The sequence below is a fragment of the Coregonus clupeaformis genome, chromosome 28 (assembly GCF_020615455.1).
Source record: "Coregonus clupeaformis isolate EN_2021a chromosome 28, ASM2061545v1, whole genome shotgun sequence".
NCBI lineage: Eukaryota > Metazoa > Chordata > Actinopteri > Salmoniformes > Salmonidae > Coregonus > Coregonus clupeaformis.
The window spans coordinates 13327728-13343312 of NC_059219.1; positions in this window are offsets into that span (position 1 = coordinate 13327728).

The window sequence follows — 15585 nt, forward strand, 5'->3', positions numbered from 1 at the left end:
TGTTAAATAGGCCACAGCTGTGATAACCCTCTATGTTATTTTTTTTTTTAATTTTTTTTTTCACCTTTATTTAACCAGGTAAGCCAGTTGAGAACAGGTTCTCATTTACAACTGCGACCTGGCCAAGATAAAGCAAAGTAGTGCAATAAAAAACAACACAGAGTTACATATGGGGTAAAAAACATAAAGTCAGAAATACAACAGAAAATATATATACAGTGTGTGCAAATGTAGCAAGTTATGGAGGTAAGGCAATAAATAGGCTATAGTGCAGAATAATTACAATAGTATTAACACTGGAATGCTAGATGTGCAAGAGATTATGTGCAAATAGAGATACTGGGGTGCAAAAGAGCAAAATAAATAACAATATAGGGATGAGGTAGTTGGGTGGGCTAATTTCAGATGGGCTGTGTACAGGTGCAGTGATCGGTAAGGTGCTCTGACAACTGATGCTTAAAGTTATTGAGGGAGATAAGAGTCTCCAGCTTCAGAGATTTTTGCAATTCGTTCCAGTCATTGGCAGCAGAGAACTAGAAGGAATGGCGGCCAAAGGAGGTGTTGGCTTTGGGAATGACCAGTGAGATATACCTGCTGGAGCGCAGACTACGGGTGGGTGCTGCTATGGTGACCAATGAGCTAAGATAAGGCGGGGATTTGCCTAGCAGTGATTTATAGATGGCCTGGAGCCAGTGGGTTTGACGACGAACATGTAGTGAGGACCAGCCAACAAGAGCGTACAGGTCACAGTGTTGGGTAGTGTATGGGGCTTTGGAGACAAAACGGATGGCACTGTGATAGACTACATCCAATTTGCTGAGTAGAGTGTTGGAGGCTATTTTGTAAATGACATCGCCGAAGTCAAGGATCGGTAGGATAGTCAGTTTTACGAGGGCATGTTTGGCAGCATGAGTGAAGGAGGCTTTGTTGCGAAATAGGAAGCCGATTCTAGATTTAACTTTGGATTGGAGATTCTTTATGTGAGTCTGGAAGTTGAGTTTACAGTCTAACCAGACACCTAGGTATTTGTAGTTGTCCACATACTCTAGGTCAGACCCGTCGAGAGTGGTGATTCTAGTCGGGTGGGCGGGTGCCAGCAGCGTTCGATTGAAAAGCATGCATTTAGTTTTACTAGTGTTTAAGAGCAGTTGGAGGCTACTGAAGGATTGTTGTATGGCATTGAAGCTCGTTTGGAGGTTTGTTAACACAGTGTCCAATGAAGGGCCAGATGTATACAAAATGGTGTCGTCTGCGTAGAGGTGGATCTGAGAGTCACCAGCAGCAAGAGCGACATCATTGATATACACAGAGAAAAGTGTCGGCCCAAGAATTGAACCCTGTGGCACCCCCATAGAGACTGCCATAGGTCCAGACAACAGGCCCTCCGATTTGACACACTGAACTCTATCTGAGAAGTAGTTGGTGAACCAGGCGAGGCAGTCATTTGAGAAACCAAGGCTATTTAGTCTGCCAATAAGAATGCGGTGGTTGACAGAGTCGAAAGCCTTGGCCAGGTCGATGAAGACGGCTGCACAGTACTGTCTATTATCAATCGCGGTTATAATATCGTTTAGGACCTTGAGCGTGGCTGAAGTGCACCCGTGACCAGCTCGGAAACCGGATTGCATAGCGGAGAAGGTACGGTGGTATTCGAAATGGTCGATGATCTGTTTGTTAACTTGGCTTTCGAATACTTTCGAAAGGCAGGGCAGGATGGATATAGGTCTGTAGCAATTTGGATCTAGAGTGTCACCCCTTTGAAGAGGGGGATGACCGCGGCAGCTTTCCAATCTCTGGGGATCTCAGACGTTATGAAAGAGAGGTTGAACAGACTAGTAATAGGGGTAGCGACAATTTCGGCGGCTAGTTTTAGAAAGAAAGGGTCCAGATTGTCTAGCCCAGCTGATTTGTAGGGGTCCAGATTTTGCAGCGCTTTCAAAACATCAGCTGTCTGAATTTGTGTGAAGGAGAAGCGGGGGGGGGCATGGGCAAGTTGCAGCAGAGGGTGCAGAGTTGGTGGCCGGGTTAGTGGTAGCCAGATGGAAAGCATGGCCAGCTGTAGCAAAATGCTTGTTGAAATTCTCGATTATTGTAGATTTATCGGTGGTGATAGTGTTTCCTAGCCTCAGTGCAGTGGGCAGCTGGGAGGAAGTGCTCTTATTCTCCATGGACTTTACAGTGTCCCAAAACTTTTTGGAGTTAGTGCTACAGGATGCAAATTTCTGTTTGAAAAAGTTGGCCTTTGCTTTCCTGACTGCTTGTGTATATTGGTTCCTAACTTCCCTGAAAAGTTGCATATCGCAACGTTATAACCCTCCAACATATTGTAGCCCTCCATGTTGCCTTCCACAAACCTGAGGTTGGTTTGTTCTCTACAAACTATGTGGAAAGTGGAGCTGTGGAGATTCCAAACTGCTCTAAAAATGGGTAATATGAGTCACGGCTCTGAGGCATGCACATAGTTGTGTGTGTGTGTGTGTGTGTGTGTGTGTGTGTGTGTGTGTGTGTGTTTGAGCATGCCCCTGTTTATATTACCACAGAGAGCACGCCTCTTATTCTTCCAGCCCAACTGTTGCGTAGCCTAACCACCATTTTCCATCGCTCTGCTACAAAACCCTGGGCTGCATTTTCATTCCAAAAAGTTGTCCCCTCCTCTCTGTTCTGTTTCACTCCCCTTTGCAGAGCTGAGAAGGCAGGCTAGATGTAAGCAGTGGCCCCACCTAGTGTCCGCCATATTGCTTTCAGTCACAGCATACCTATCAGATCTTTGAAGGGGAGTGAGCTACGGCAGAAGGGAGGAAACATTTTTTTAGAATGAAATGCATCCCTGCCTCTTGTCAGCACTATAGAATCTGAGACGTTCAGTACGCTACAACAGCGCTGTTAGAGAGCTGAAGACAGCCTTTTGGCTCTAGTAGTATTACTATTAGTATGCCTGCTTTGGTTGGGATGGAGAAAGGCACTTGTAGTTTGCAAAAGCAAATGCCACCAAGGAACTTGAAACTCTCGACCCGCTCCACTACAGCCCCTTCGATGTTAATGGGGGCCTGTTCGGCCCTCCTTTTCCTGTAGTCCACGATCAGCTCCTTTGTCTTGCTCACATTGAGGGAGAGGTTGTTGTCCTGGCACCACACTGCCAGGTCTCTGACCGCCTCCCTATAGGCTGTCTCATCGTTGTCAGTGATCAGGCCTACCACTGTTGTGTCGTCAGCAAACCTAATGATGGTGTTGGAGTCGTGCTTGGCCACACAGTTGTGGGTGAACATGGAGTACAGGAGGGGACTAAATACGCACCCCTGAGGGGCTCCAGTGTTGAGGATCAGCATGGCAGATGTGTTGTTGCCTACCCTTACCACCTTGGTGCGGCCCGTCAGGAAGTCCAGGATCCAGTTACAGAGGGAGGTGTTTAGTTCCAGGGTCCTTAGCTTAGTGATGAGCTTTGTGGGCATTATGGTGTTGAACGCTGAGCTGTAGTCAATGAACAGCATTCTCACATAGGTGTTCCTTTTGTCCAGGTGTGAAAGGGCAGTGTGGAGCGCAATAGAGATTGCATCATCTGTGGATCTGTTGGGGCGGTATGCAAATTGGAGTAATGGTGTTGATGTGAGCCATGACCAGCCTTTCAAAGGACTTCATGGCTACAGATGTTTTTTTATTTATTTATTTATTTCACCTTTATTTAACCAGGTAAACCAGTTGAGAACAAGTTCTCATTTACAACTGTGACCTGGCCAAGATAAAGCAAAGCAGTGCGATAAAAACAACAACACAGAGATACATATGGGGTAAAACAAAACAAAGTCAAAAATACAACAGAAATACATATATATACAGTGTGTGCAAATGTAGCAAGTTATGGAGGTAAGGCAATAAATAGGCTATAGTGCAAAATAATTACAATTAGTATTAACACTGGAATGATAGATGTGCAAGAGATGATGTGCAAATAGAGATACTGGGGTACAAATGAGCAAAATAAATAACAATATAGGGATGAGGTAGTTGGGCGGGCTAATTTCAGATGGGCTGTGTACAGGTGCAGTGATCGGTAAGGTGCTCTGACAACTGATGCTTAAAGTTAGTGAGGGAGATAAGAGTCTCCAGCTTCAGAGATTTTTGCAATTTGTTCCAGTCATTGGCAGCAGAGAACTGGAAGGAATTGCGGCCAAAGGAAGTGTTGGCTTTGGGGATGACCAGTGAGATATACCTGCTGGAGCGCAGACTACGGGTGGGTGTTGCTATGGTGACCAATGAGCTAAGATAAGGCGGGGATTTGCCTAGCAGTGATTTATAGATGGCCTGGAGCCAGTGGGTTTGGCGACGAATATGTAGTGAGGACCAGCCAACAAGAGCGTACAGGTCACAGTGGTGGGTATTATATGGGGCTTTGGAGACAAAACGGATGGCACTGTGATAGACTACATCCAATTTGCTGAGTAGAGTGTTGGAGGCTATTTTGTAAATGACATCGCGAAGTCAAGGATCGGTAGGATAGTCAGTTTTACGAGGGCATGTTTGGCAGCATGAGTGAAGGAGGCTTTGTTGCGAAATAGGAAACCGATTCTAGATTTAACTTTGGATTGGAGATTCTTAATGTGAGTCTGGAAGGAGAGTTTACAGTCTAACCAGACACCTAGATATTTGTAGTTGTCCACATACTCTAGGTCAGACCCGTCGAGAGTAGTGATTCTAGTCGGGTGGGCGGGTGCAAGCAGCGTTCGGTTGAAGAGCATGCATTTAGTTTTACTAGTGTTTAAGAGCAGTTGGAGGCTACTGAAGGAGTGTTGTATGGCATTGAAGCTCGTTTGGAGGTTTGTTAACACAGTGTCCAATGAAGGGCCAGATGTATACAAAAATGGTGTCGTCTGCGTAGAGGTGGATCTGAGAGTCACCAGCAGCAAGAGCGACGGTCATTGATATACACAGAGAAAAGAGTCGGCCCAAGAATTGAACCCTGTGGCACCCCCATAGAGACTGCCATAGGTCCAGACAACAGGCCCCCCGATTTGACACATTGAACTCTATCTGAGAAGTAGTTGGTGAACCAGGCGAGGCAGTCATTTGAGAAACCAAGGCTATTTAGTCTGCCAATAAGAATGCGGTGGTTGACAGAGTCGAAAGCCTTGGCCAGGTCAATGAAAACGGCTGCACAGTACTGTCTATTATGGATCGCGGTTATAATATCGTTTAGGACCTTGAGCGTGGCTGAAGTGCACCCATGACCAGCTCGGAAACCGGATTGCATAGCGGAGAAGGTACGGTGGGATTCGAAATGGTCGGTGATCTGTTTGTTGACTTGGCTTTCAAAAACTTTTGAAAGGCAGGGCAGGATGGATATGGGTCTGTAACAGTTTGGATCTAGAGTGTCACCCCCTTTGAAGAGGGGGATGACCGCGGCAGCTTTCCAATCTCTGGGGATCTCAGACGTTAAGATGTGAGTGCTATGGGTCGGTAGTCATTTAGGCAGGTTACCTTAGTGTTCTTGAGCACAGGGATTATGGTGGTCTGCTTGAAACATGTTGGTATTACTGACTCAGACAGGGAGATGTTGAAAATATCAGTGAAGACACTAGCCAGTTGGTCAGCGCATGCTCGGAGTACACGTCCTGGTAATCCGTCTGGCCCTGCGGCCTTGTGAATGTTGACCTGTTTAAAGGTCTTACTCACATCGGCTACGGAGAGCGTGATCACTCAGTCGTCCGGAACAGCTGATGCTCTCATGCATGTTTCAGTGTTACTTGCCTTGAAGCGAGCATAGAAGTAATTTAGCTCGTCTGATAGGCTCGTGTCACTGGGCAGCTCGAGACTGTGCTTCCCTTTGTAGTCTGTAATAGTTTGCAAGCCCTGCCACATCCGACGAGCGTCGGAGCCGGTGTAGTACGATTTGATCTTAGTCCTGTATTGACGCTTTGCCTGTTTGATGGTTCGTCGGAGGGCATAGTGGGATTTCATATAAGCTTCCGGGTTAGAGTCCCACTCCTTGAAAGCGGCAGCTCTACCCTTTAGCTCAGTGCGGATGTTGCCTGTAATCCATGGCTTCTGGTTGGGGTATGTACGTACAGTCACTGTGGGGACGACATCATTGATGCACTTATTGATGAAGCCAGTGACTGATGTAGTGTACTCCTCAATGCCATCGGAAGAATCCCGGAACATGTTCCAGTCTGTGCTATCAAAACAGTCCTGTAGCTTAGCATCTGCTTCATCTGACCACTTTAGTTTTTGTTTGTAAGCAGGAATCAGGAGGATAGAATTATGGTCAGATTTGACAAATGGAGGGCGAGGGAGAACTTTGTACGCATCTCCGTGTGTGGAGTAAAGGTGGTATAGAGTTTTTTTCCCTCTGGTTGCACATTTAACATGCTGGTAGAAATTAGGTAAAACAGATTTAAGTTTCCCTGCATTAAAGTCCCCGGCCACTAGGAGCGCCGCCTCTGGATGAGAGTTTTCCTGTTTGCTTATGGACGTATACTGTTCATTGAGTGCGGTCATAGTGCCAGCATCGGTTTGCGGTGGTAAATATGCACTGTAAGTATTCAGAGTTGAAAATGTTTATGTATTTGGAAATAATTGTACAAATTCAAATACAGACTCAAATACACTCAAATTCAACCCAGGTATTTGAAAATAGTATTTGAAATAAGTATTTGAAAAGCCTCATAAAATACAATTTGGTCAACTATTTGGTTTTTACAAATAAACATTCAAATACTCAAAGAAAAGTACTTGTTTTGGGCTGTGTATTTGAAAATCCTAAAATACACAGATATTTAAAAAAAAATACCAAATACCCAAATACACATGTATTTAAACCCAGGTCTGCTCTCTACAAACTGTGGTCTATAAAGTTTTTTTTTAACTTAAATTTGGAAATGATGTTGTTTAATTTATTTGCATTGCTGGCTGCAGAATTGACCCTTGTGGGATTAATAAAGTACATTACTTAATGTACAGTTACAAAAGATGAATGTATGTTTGCGCCTAATGACGCATAGGGTTTTATTTTAACAAACCTAACGCAGTGGTAAATCTTAGCACTGGCGATAGCACTATAGGTCTGGGGTGTCAGAAATATTTTTGCCATTTTCACAGTGGGAATTATGAGCGCAATAGCTGGTTGTGGAACGAAAGGGTTGGGTTATTTGGTGAATACATACATTGGAGGTGTGAGGAGGACTTGGTCACTCACTGGCAAATCAACATGATTCATGGCTTAATACAACATGCCGTTTCCTCAAGTTTTGTAGGTTATTGACAGTCTTCGCATTGTCATCAACTCTAATTCGGTTGGGGGCACGAAATAATCTCTTCCTAGTCCACTGTTGATTGATACTACAGTTTATTAAATAACATAGGCTACAGGTAAGAGTAATAACAACACTGTTGTAATTGGCTTCATCAAGTAGGCCTATAGGCCTACATGTCTTTACGCATCGCAATTCTCCTCAAATAAAGAATACCATAGGCTCCTTTAAATTGTCAAATGTGGAAGGCACGTTCTCAATAAGCAAGATGTAGTCTATGGCTACCTTTGATGGTGTTTTAATATGTTTCAGCCTACAAAATACAAGAAAATCAGATCCTGTTCGAATAGCATCCTTCCTTCCTCCCTTCTTTGAAGTAATCTTTGATAACAAGGTGTTAGATCCAAGTTAACACGAATAGGTGTAAGCAGGGATCCACCCATATAGCTGATACAGCTATACACACATGTAGCTTATACACCTGAACCAACCATGTCAGATGTCATTACTCTGTCTCAAGAAGGCTGGACACAAGAAGGAAGGACACAATCTATTTTGTCAAGGGCCTTTTCTCTTTTGGTTTTGCTAACTCCTCTGTCCTCTCCTCACCTCCTTTTGAAAAAGGTCAAAGGTAAATCGATGAGAGGGGCGAGGAGAAGGAACGTGGATGGAAACAGCCGATTCAAAGGGGGGTGTGGCAGATATCAAAACTATTCCGTGATATGATACACTTATGTTTCCTCGCAAAAGGAGGCTATCGAGCAGGGTAGGACCATCTTCTGTTTGCTTACTAATGAATTAACACACTCCTCGACCACTCAACCACTTATCGGTTTCCGGGACACAGATGAGAGGACAGAGGAGAGAGGACAGACTTTTGCCCAAACAAGAAAACCCCTAGGAATGGAAGGGAAGCAGTGATTCCTGAAGCTTTCTCACCCTCTTGTGGACAACATACAGTACTGACTGCCCTCACATCCACAAAGGAGGATGGGAATTTTCCCAACTACTCTTCATTGTCCACATTACAGGCCTTTTTGGAAGATGGTTTATCAGAACAGGCCTGCTGTGATTTCAATCCTGCAGGATGAATGAATAATGATAATACGGCCAAATATAGTTGTTATAGCCCGAGGGCCCTGGGGTTGTATATATAAAGCATCTCAGATTAAGAGTGCTGATCTAGGATCAGGTCCCACTGTCCATTTAATTTAATTCATTGTGATCTAAAAAGGCAAAACTGATCCTTAAATCACCACTCCTAATCTAAGATGATTTATACACAGGGCCCCCTACGTGGGACTTTGAGCCAGTGATAATAGCACTGCTATACCTATGACACGGAATGAAGCACAGAGAAGGATGGATGAAGCTAAGAGGGGTTACTTTGCTGATAAACTCATTGAGAACAAAATGGACCCTAAAAAGTTTTGGAAATCATTGAAGGAACTAGGCTGTAGTAGCACTACCAAAAACAAACTAAACAATATTGGACTGAACATCAGGGGGGAGATGGTATATGAAAAAGCAGAGGTTGCCAATGAATTGAACTCTTTTCTTTTTTTTTTACTTCTGTTGCCAGCAAGCTGGTTAGCAAGTTGCCCACCAGTTGTGGTTAGTATGGAAACGACCAAGTCAAGAAGTATTATGCCGAGTTAGGGGATCAGCCAAACTCTTTTTATTTTGCAAAGGTAGCAACAGCCAAAGTAGCCAGTGTGCTAGCAGAGCTTAAATGCTCCAAAGCCACAGGCCTGGATAATATTCCTGCAAGGTTTCTTATAGATTCTGCTGAGCAAATTGCCCCTTGTATTACGCATATCGTTAATCTCTCTCTTGAAAAAGGCATCTTCCCAGGGACATGAAACACACTAAGGTTATACCTCTGTATAAGAAGAGGATAAAGTCTGACTTTGGGAATTATAGGCCTGTATCTATCCTCAGTATAACATCAAAGATCATGGAGAGAGTTGTACATGAGCAAATGTATGAATATGTCAACAAACAAAGTCTAACGTATGATTTTCAGTCGGGTTTTAGAAAAACATACTCCACTGATTCATGTCTACTTTACTTGACTGACTTCAACAGGAAAGAGGTTGATGAGGGAAATCTCTGTGGAATTATACTGCTTGACCTACAGAAGGCCTTTGATACAGTTAACAACTGTCTCCTAATCTCCAAACTGGAGGCACTGGGGTTAAGCAGTATCCCTCTAGGCTGGGTAAAGTACTATTTATCAGGTAGGGAGCAAGTACAGTGGCTTGCAAAGTATTCACCCCCCTTGGCATTTTTCCTATTTTGTTGCCTTACAGCCTGGAATTAAAATAGATTTTTGGGGGGTTTGTATCATTTGATTTACACAACATGCCTACCACTTTGAAGATGCAAAATATTTGTTCTTGTGAAACAAACAAGAAATAAGACCAAAAAAACTGAAAACTTGAGCGTGCATAAATATTCATCCCCCCCAAAGTCAATCCTTTGTAGAGCCACCTTTTGCAGTCTCTTGGGGTATGTCTCTATAAGCTTGGCACATCTAGCCACTGGGATCTTTGCCCATTCTTCAAGGCAAAACTGCTCCAGCTCCTTCAAGTTGGATGGGTTCCGCTGGTGTACAGCAATCTTTAAGTCATACCACAGATTCTCAATTGGATTGAGGTCTGGGCTTTGACTAGGCCATTCCAAGACATTTAAATGTTTCCCCTTAAACCACTCGAGTGTTGCTTTAGCAGTATGCTTAGGGTCATTGTCCTGCTGGAAGGTGAACCTCCATCCCAGTCTCAAATCTCTGGAAGACTGAAACAGGTTTCCCTCAAGAATTTCCCTGTATTTAGCACCATCCATCATTCCTTCAATTCTGACCAGTTTCCCAGTCCCTGCCAATGAAAAACATCCCCATAGCATGATGCTGCCACCACGATGCTTCACTGTGGGGATGGTGTTCTCAGGGTGATGAGAGTTGTTGGGTTTGCGCCAGACATAGCGTTTTCCTTGATGGCCAAAAAGCTCAATTTTAGTCTCATCTGACCAGAGTACCTTCTTCCATATGTTTGGGGAGTCTCCCACATGCCTTTTGGCGAACACCAAACGTGTTTGCTTATTTTTTTCTTTAAGCAATGGCTTTTTTCTGGCCACTCTTCCATAATCAAATCAAATCAAATCAAATTGTATTGGTCACATGCGCCGAATACAACAGGTGCAGACATTACAGTGAAATGCTTACTTACAGCCCTTAACCAACAGTGCATTTATTTTAAACAAAAAAAGTAAGAATAAAACAACAACAAAAAAAAAGTGTTGAGAAAAAAAGAGCAGAAGTAAAATAAAGTGACAGTAGGGAGGCTATATATACAGGGGGGTACCGTTGCAGAGTCAATGTGCGGGGGCACCGGCTAGTTGAGGTAGTTGAGGTAATATGTACATGTGGGTAGAGTTAAAGTGACTATGCATAAATACTTAACAGAGTAGCAACAGCGTAAAAAGGATGGGGTGGGGGGGCAGTGCAAATAGTCCGGGTAGCCATGATTAGCTGTTCAGGAGTCTTATGGCTTGGCGGTAGAAGCTGTTGAGAAGTCTTTTGGAACTAGACTTGGCACTCCGGTACCGCTTGCCGTGCGGTAGCAGAGAGAACAGTCTATGACTAGGGTGGCTGGAGTCTTTGACAATTTTGAGGGCCTTCCTCTGACACCGCCTGGTATAGAGGTCCTGGATGGCAGGAAGCTTTGCCCCAGTGATGTACTGGGCCGTACGCACTACCCTCTGTAGTGCCTTGCGGTCAGAGGCCAAGCAGTTGCCATACCAGGCGGTGATGCAACCAGTCAGGATGCTCTCGATGGTGCAGCTGTAGAATTTTTGAGGATCTGAGGACCCATGCCAAATCTTTTTAGTCTCCTGAGGGGAATAGGCTTTGTCGTGCCCTCTTCACGACTGTCTTGGTGTGTTTGGACCATGATAGTTCGTTGGTGATGTGGACACCAAGGAACTTGAAGCTCTCAACCTGTTCCACTACAGCCCCGTCGATGAGAATGGGGGCGTGCTCAGTCCTCTTTTTTTTCCTGTAGTCCACAATCATCTCCTTTGTCTTGGTCACGTTGAGGGAGAGGTTGTTGTCCTGGCACCACACGGCCAGATCTCTGACCTCCTCCCTATAGGCTGTCTCATCGTTGTCGGTGATCAGGCCTACCACTGTTGTGTCGTCGGCTTAAAGTGGTCCTATGGACAGATACTCCAATCTCCGCTGTGGAGCTTTGCAGCTCCTTCAGGGTTATCTTTGGTCTCATTGTTGCCTCTCTGATTAATGCCCTCCTTGCCTGGTCAAATGAGTTTTGGTGGGCGGCCTTCTCTTGGCAGGTTTGTTGTGGTGCCATATTCTTTCCATTTTTTAATAATGGATTTAATGGTGCTCCGTGGGATGTTCAAAGTTTCAGATATTTTTTTAGAACCCAACCCTGATCTGTACTTCTCCATAACTTTGTCCCTGACCTGTTTGGAGAGCTCCTTGGTCTTCATGGTGCCACTTCCTTGGTGGTGCCCCTTGCTCAGTGGTGTTGCAGACTCAGGTATAGATATATACTGAGATCATGTGACACTTAGATTGCACACAGGTGGACTTTATTTAACTAATTATGTGACTTTTGAAGGTAATTGGTTGCACCAGATCTTATTTAGGGGCTTCATGGCAAAATACATATGCACGCACCACTTTTCCGTTATTTATTTTTTTGAATTTTTTTCATTTCACTTCACCAATTTGGACTATTTTGTGTATGTCCATTACATGAAATCCAAATAAAAATAAATTTAAATTACAGGTTGTAATGCAACAAAATAGGAAAATATGCCAAGGGGGATGAATACTTTTGCAAGGCACTGTAGTAGAGGTTAATGCTTCACTGTCTCAGGCAAAACCAATGAGTTGTGGTGTTCTGCAGGGGAGCGTGCTTGGGCCTCTATTGTTTTTACTGTATATTAACGATATGAAAGATGCTTGTTCTTGCCCTCTTTTCCTTTATGCAGATGACTCTACTCTTCTGGTGTCTCACAAAAGTAAAACTATGTTGGAAAGCATACTTACTAACATTAGCAAATGGCTTGGAGATAATAAGCTATCTCTGCACTTAGGTAAAACTGAGGCAATTATTTTTGGATCCAGACCTAAATTGAGTAGGTCCTCTGAAATCAGAGTGGAGTTAGGAAGTGAGGTGCTGACTACTAAATCCTATGTTAGCTACATGGGATGCATCCTTGATGGAAGCTTGGGAGGTGTGAGCATGGCCACTAAAGTGCTAGCGAAGGTTAATGCCAGGACTACGTTTTTGGCTAGAAAGTCCACGCTGCTTGATAAGGACTCCATGAATGTGCTAGCCACTGCCCTCATTCAATACTATTTTGACTACGCTAGTACTTCCTGGTTTGGGGGCTTATCTAAGCTTATGAAGGGGAAGCTCCAGATAGCCCAGAATAAGCTGATCTGGGTAGTATTGAAGGTGAGTCCACGTACTCACATAGGCAGGAGCTGCTTTCAGGAACTAAACTGGCTGCCTGTTGAGGCTAGGGTGTCCCAGATTAGACTGGGTTTGGTTTACAGGAGTATTTATGGTTCTGCGCCCAGATATCTAACTGATATCCCCGTGTTAGGGATACACACAATCACAGCACCAGATCAGGTGTTGCTAATGTGTGCTTATACAGGTTCAGGAGTAATGCTGGGAAAGGTACTTTCTTGTATACTGGAGCCTCAGAGTGGAATGTGTTGCCTCTGCCCATAAAAATGACGTCCTCTCTGGGCAGCTTTAAAAAATAAAGTAAAAAACAGTTTGATGTCTTCTGTGCCCATATGAATGACCCCTATGATGTAACTGCAATGATGAGATGTTCTTCTTCTTTGTTTTTTGTTTTATTATCTCGTTGCCATACTGTGTCCAACCGTGTTCCATCTTGCCAGCCATCTTGTTTCAAGAGGACCACAATGGAAATAAGTCCCAGACTTTATTACGTGTTATCCTCGATGATTTTACTCATGTGCATGTGTGGCTTTTTCAAGTTCTATTTGTGCTTGTTTTTTTAAATGGTCAAATTAATAAACTAAACTAAACAGACAAGGCTTTTTTGAACAGTTCAGATTTACAGCTAAACAGAGACATGACAGAAGCAATGCTATGAATATGATTTAATAGGATGTCAGTTCAGGTATATCAATCTGAACCTGGACACTGTCACGGTGTTAGAAATGGTGAGGTGTGGAATCAGGCGCAGAAGCAGATGTACAGTCCAACAAGACTTTACTAGCGAGTGCAAAATAATCCAAAAACGGCCAGAGGCCAACAGACGCACACAGGCGTCAAAACGAGCGCACAAACACAGGGCGCAAAAACTCTCCTCAACCGAGGAGGAAGTAAATCGTAACTGGCGTACCGAAACACTGGTAACGCACAAACACCTGACACGAAACAATTACACACAACACTACACTAACAACAAGGAAACTAAATAGGGTGCTTAATGAGACATAACACAAGACAGGTGTGGCTAACAGACAAAACTAATCAAACAGGAAACATAGAACATGCAACGGTGGCAGCTAGAATTCCGGAGACGACGAACGCCGAAACCTGCCCGAACAAGGGAGAGAGGCAGCCTCGGCCGAAACCGTGACAGTACCCCCCCCTTGACGCGCGGCTCCAGACGTGCGCCGACTCCGGCCTTGGGGACGACCCGGAGGACGTGGAGCAGGGCGCGTCGGATACCCCCGATGGAATTCCGTCAGGGAGCGACGGGTCCAAAATGTCTCTCCTCGGCACCCAGCACCGCTCCTCCGGACCGTACCCCTCCCACTCCACTAGATACTGAAGACCCCCATCCGACGTCTCGAATCCAAGATGGACCTCACGGAGTACGCCGGTGCCCCTCGATGTCCAATGGGGGCGGGGGAGTCTCCCCTATCTAATTTTCTTGGAGCGGGCCCGCTACCACCGTCCTGAGAAGGGACACATGGAACGAGGGGTTAATACACTTATACTCCACAGGTAGCTGTAATCTATAACATACCTCGTTCAACCTTCTCAGGACTTTAAATGGCCCTACAAACCGCCGACCCAGTTTCCGACAGGGCAGGCGGAGGGGCACGTTTCTGGTAGAGAGCCAGACTCGATCACCAGGTGCGTACACCGGTCCCTCACTGCGGTGGAGATCAGCGCTCGCCTTCTGACGTCGGAGGGCCCGCTGCAGGTGGACGTGTGCAGCGTTCCAAGTCTCCTCCGAGCGCCGCGCCCACTCATCCACCGCAGGAGCCTTGATCTGGCTCTGCTGCCAGGGTGCCAGAACCGGCTGGTAACCTAACACACATTGAAATGGAGTCAGGTTAGTGGAGGAATGGCGTAGGGAATTCTGGGCCATCTCGGCCCAGGGAACGTACCTTGACCACTCCTCCGGCCGGTCCCGGCAGTATGTTCTGAGAAATCTACCCACATCCTGGTTTACGCGTTCCACCTGCCCATTACTCTCCGGGTGGTACCCCGAGGTGAGGCTCACCGAGACCCCCAACCGAACCATAAACGCTCTCCAGACTCTGGAGGTGAATTGGGGACCCCGATCAGCCACAATGTCCTCGGGTACCCCGTAGTGCCGGAACACATGGGTGAACAGTGCCTCGGCAGTTTGTAGGGCAGTAGGAAGACCCGGCATGGGGAGCAAACGACAGGCCTTAGAGAACCGGTCCACAACGACCAGGATGGTAGTATTACCTTGGGAGAGGGGAAGGTCTGTTATAAAGTCCACAGAGAGGTGGGACCATGGTCGTTGTGGAACGGGCAGGGGGTAGCAACTTACCCCTAGGCAGATGTCTAGGCGCCTTACACTGGGCGCACACCGAGCAGGAGGAAACATAAACCCTCACATCCCTTGCCAACGTGGGCCACCAGTACTTGGCACTAAGACAGTGCACTGTCCGGCCGATACCCGGATGTCCAGAGGAGGGTGACGTGTGAGCCCAATAGATCAATCGATCCCGAACCTCGAGCGGAACGTACCTCCGACCCTCCGGGCACTGTGGTGGACTAGGGTCGGTGCATGCAACGCTCCGCTCGAGTTCAGCATCGACCTCCCACACTACCGGTGCCACCAGACACGACTCAGGCAGTATGGGAGTGGGCTCCACGGACCTCTCCTCCGTGTCATACCGCCGAGACAGCGCATCTGCCTTACCATTCTGTGACCCAGGGATGTACGTGATCTTAAAAGTGAACCTGGTCAAGAACATACTCCATCTTGCCTGGCGAAGGTTCAGCCTCCTCGCCGCCCGGATGTACTCCAGGTTACGGTGGTCCGTCAAAATGAGGAAAGG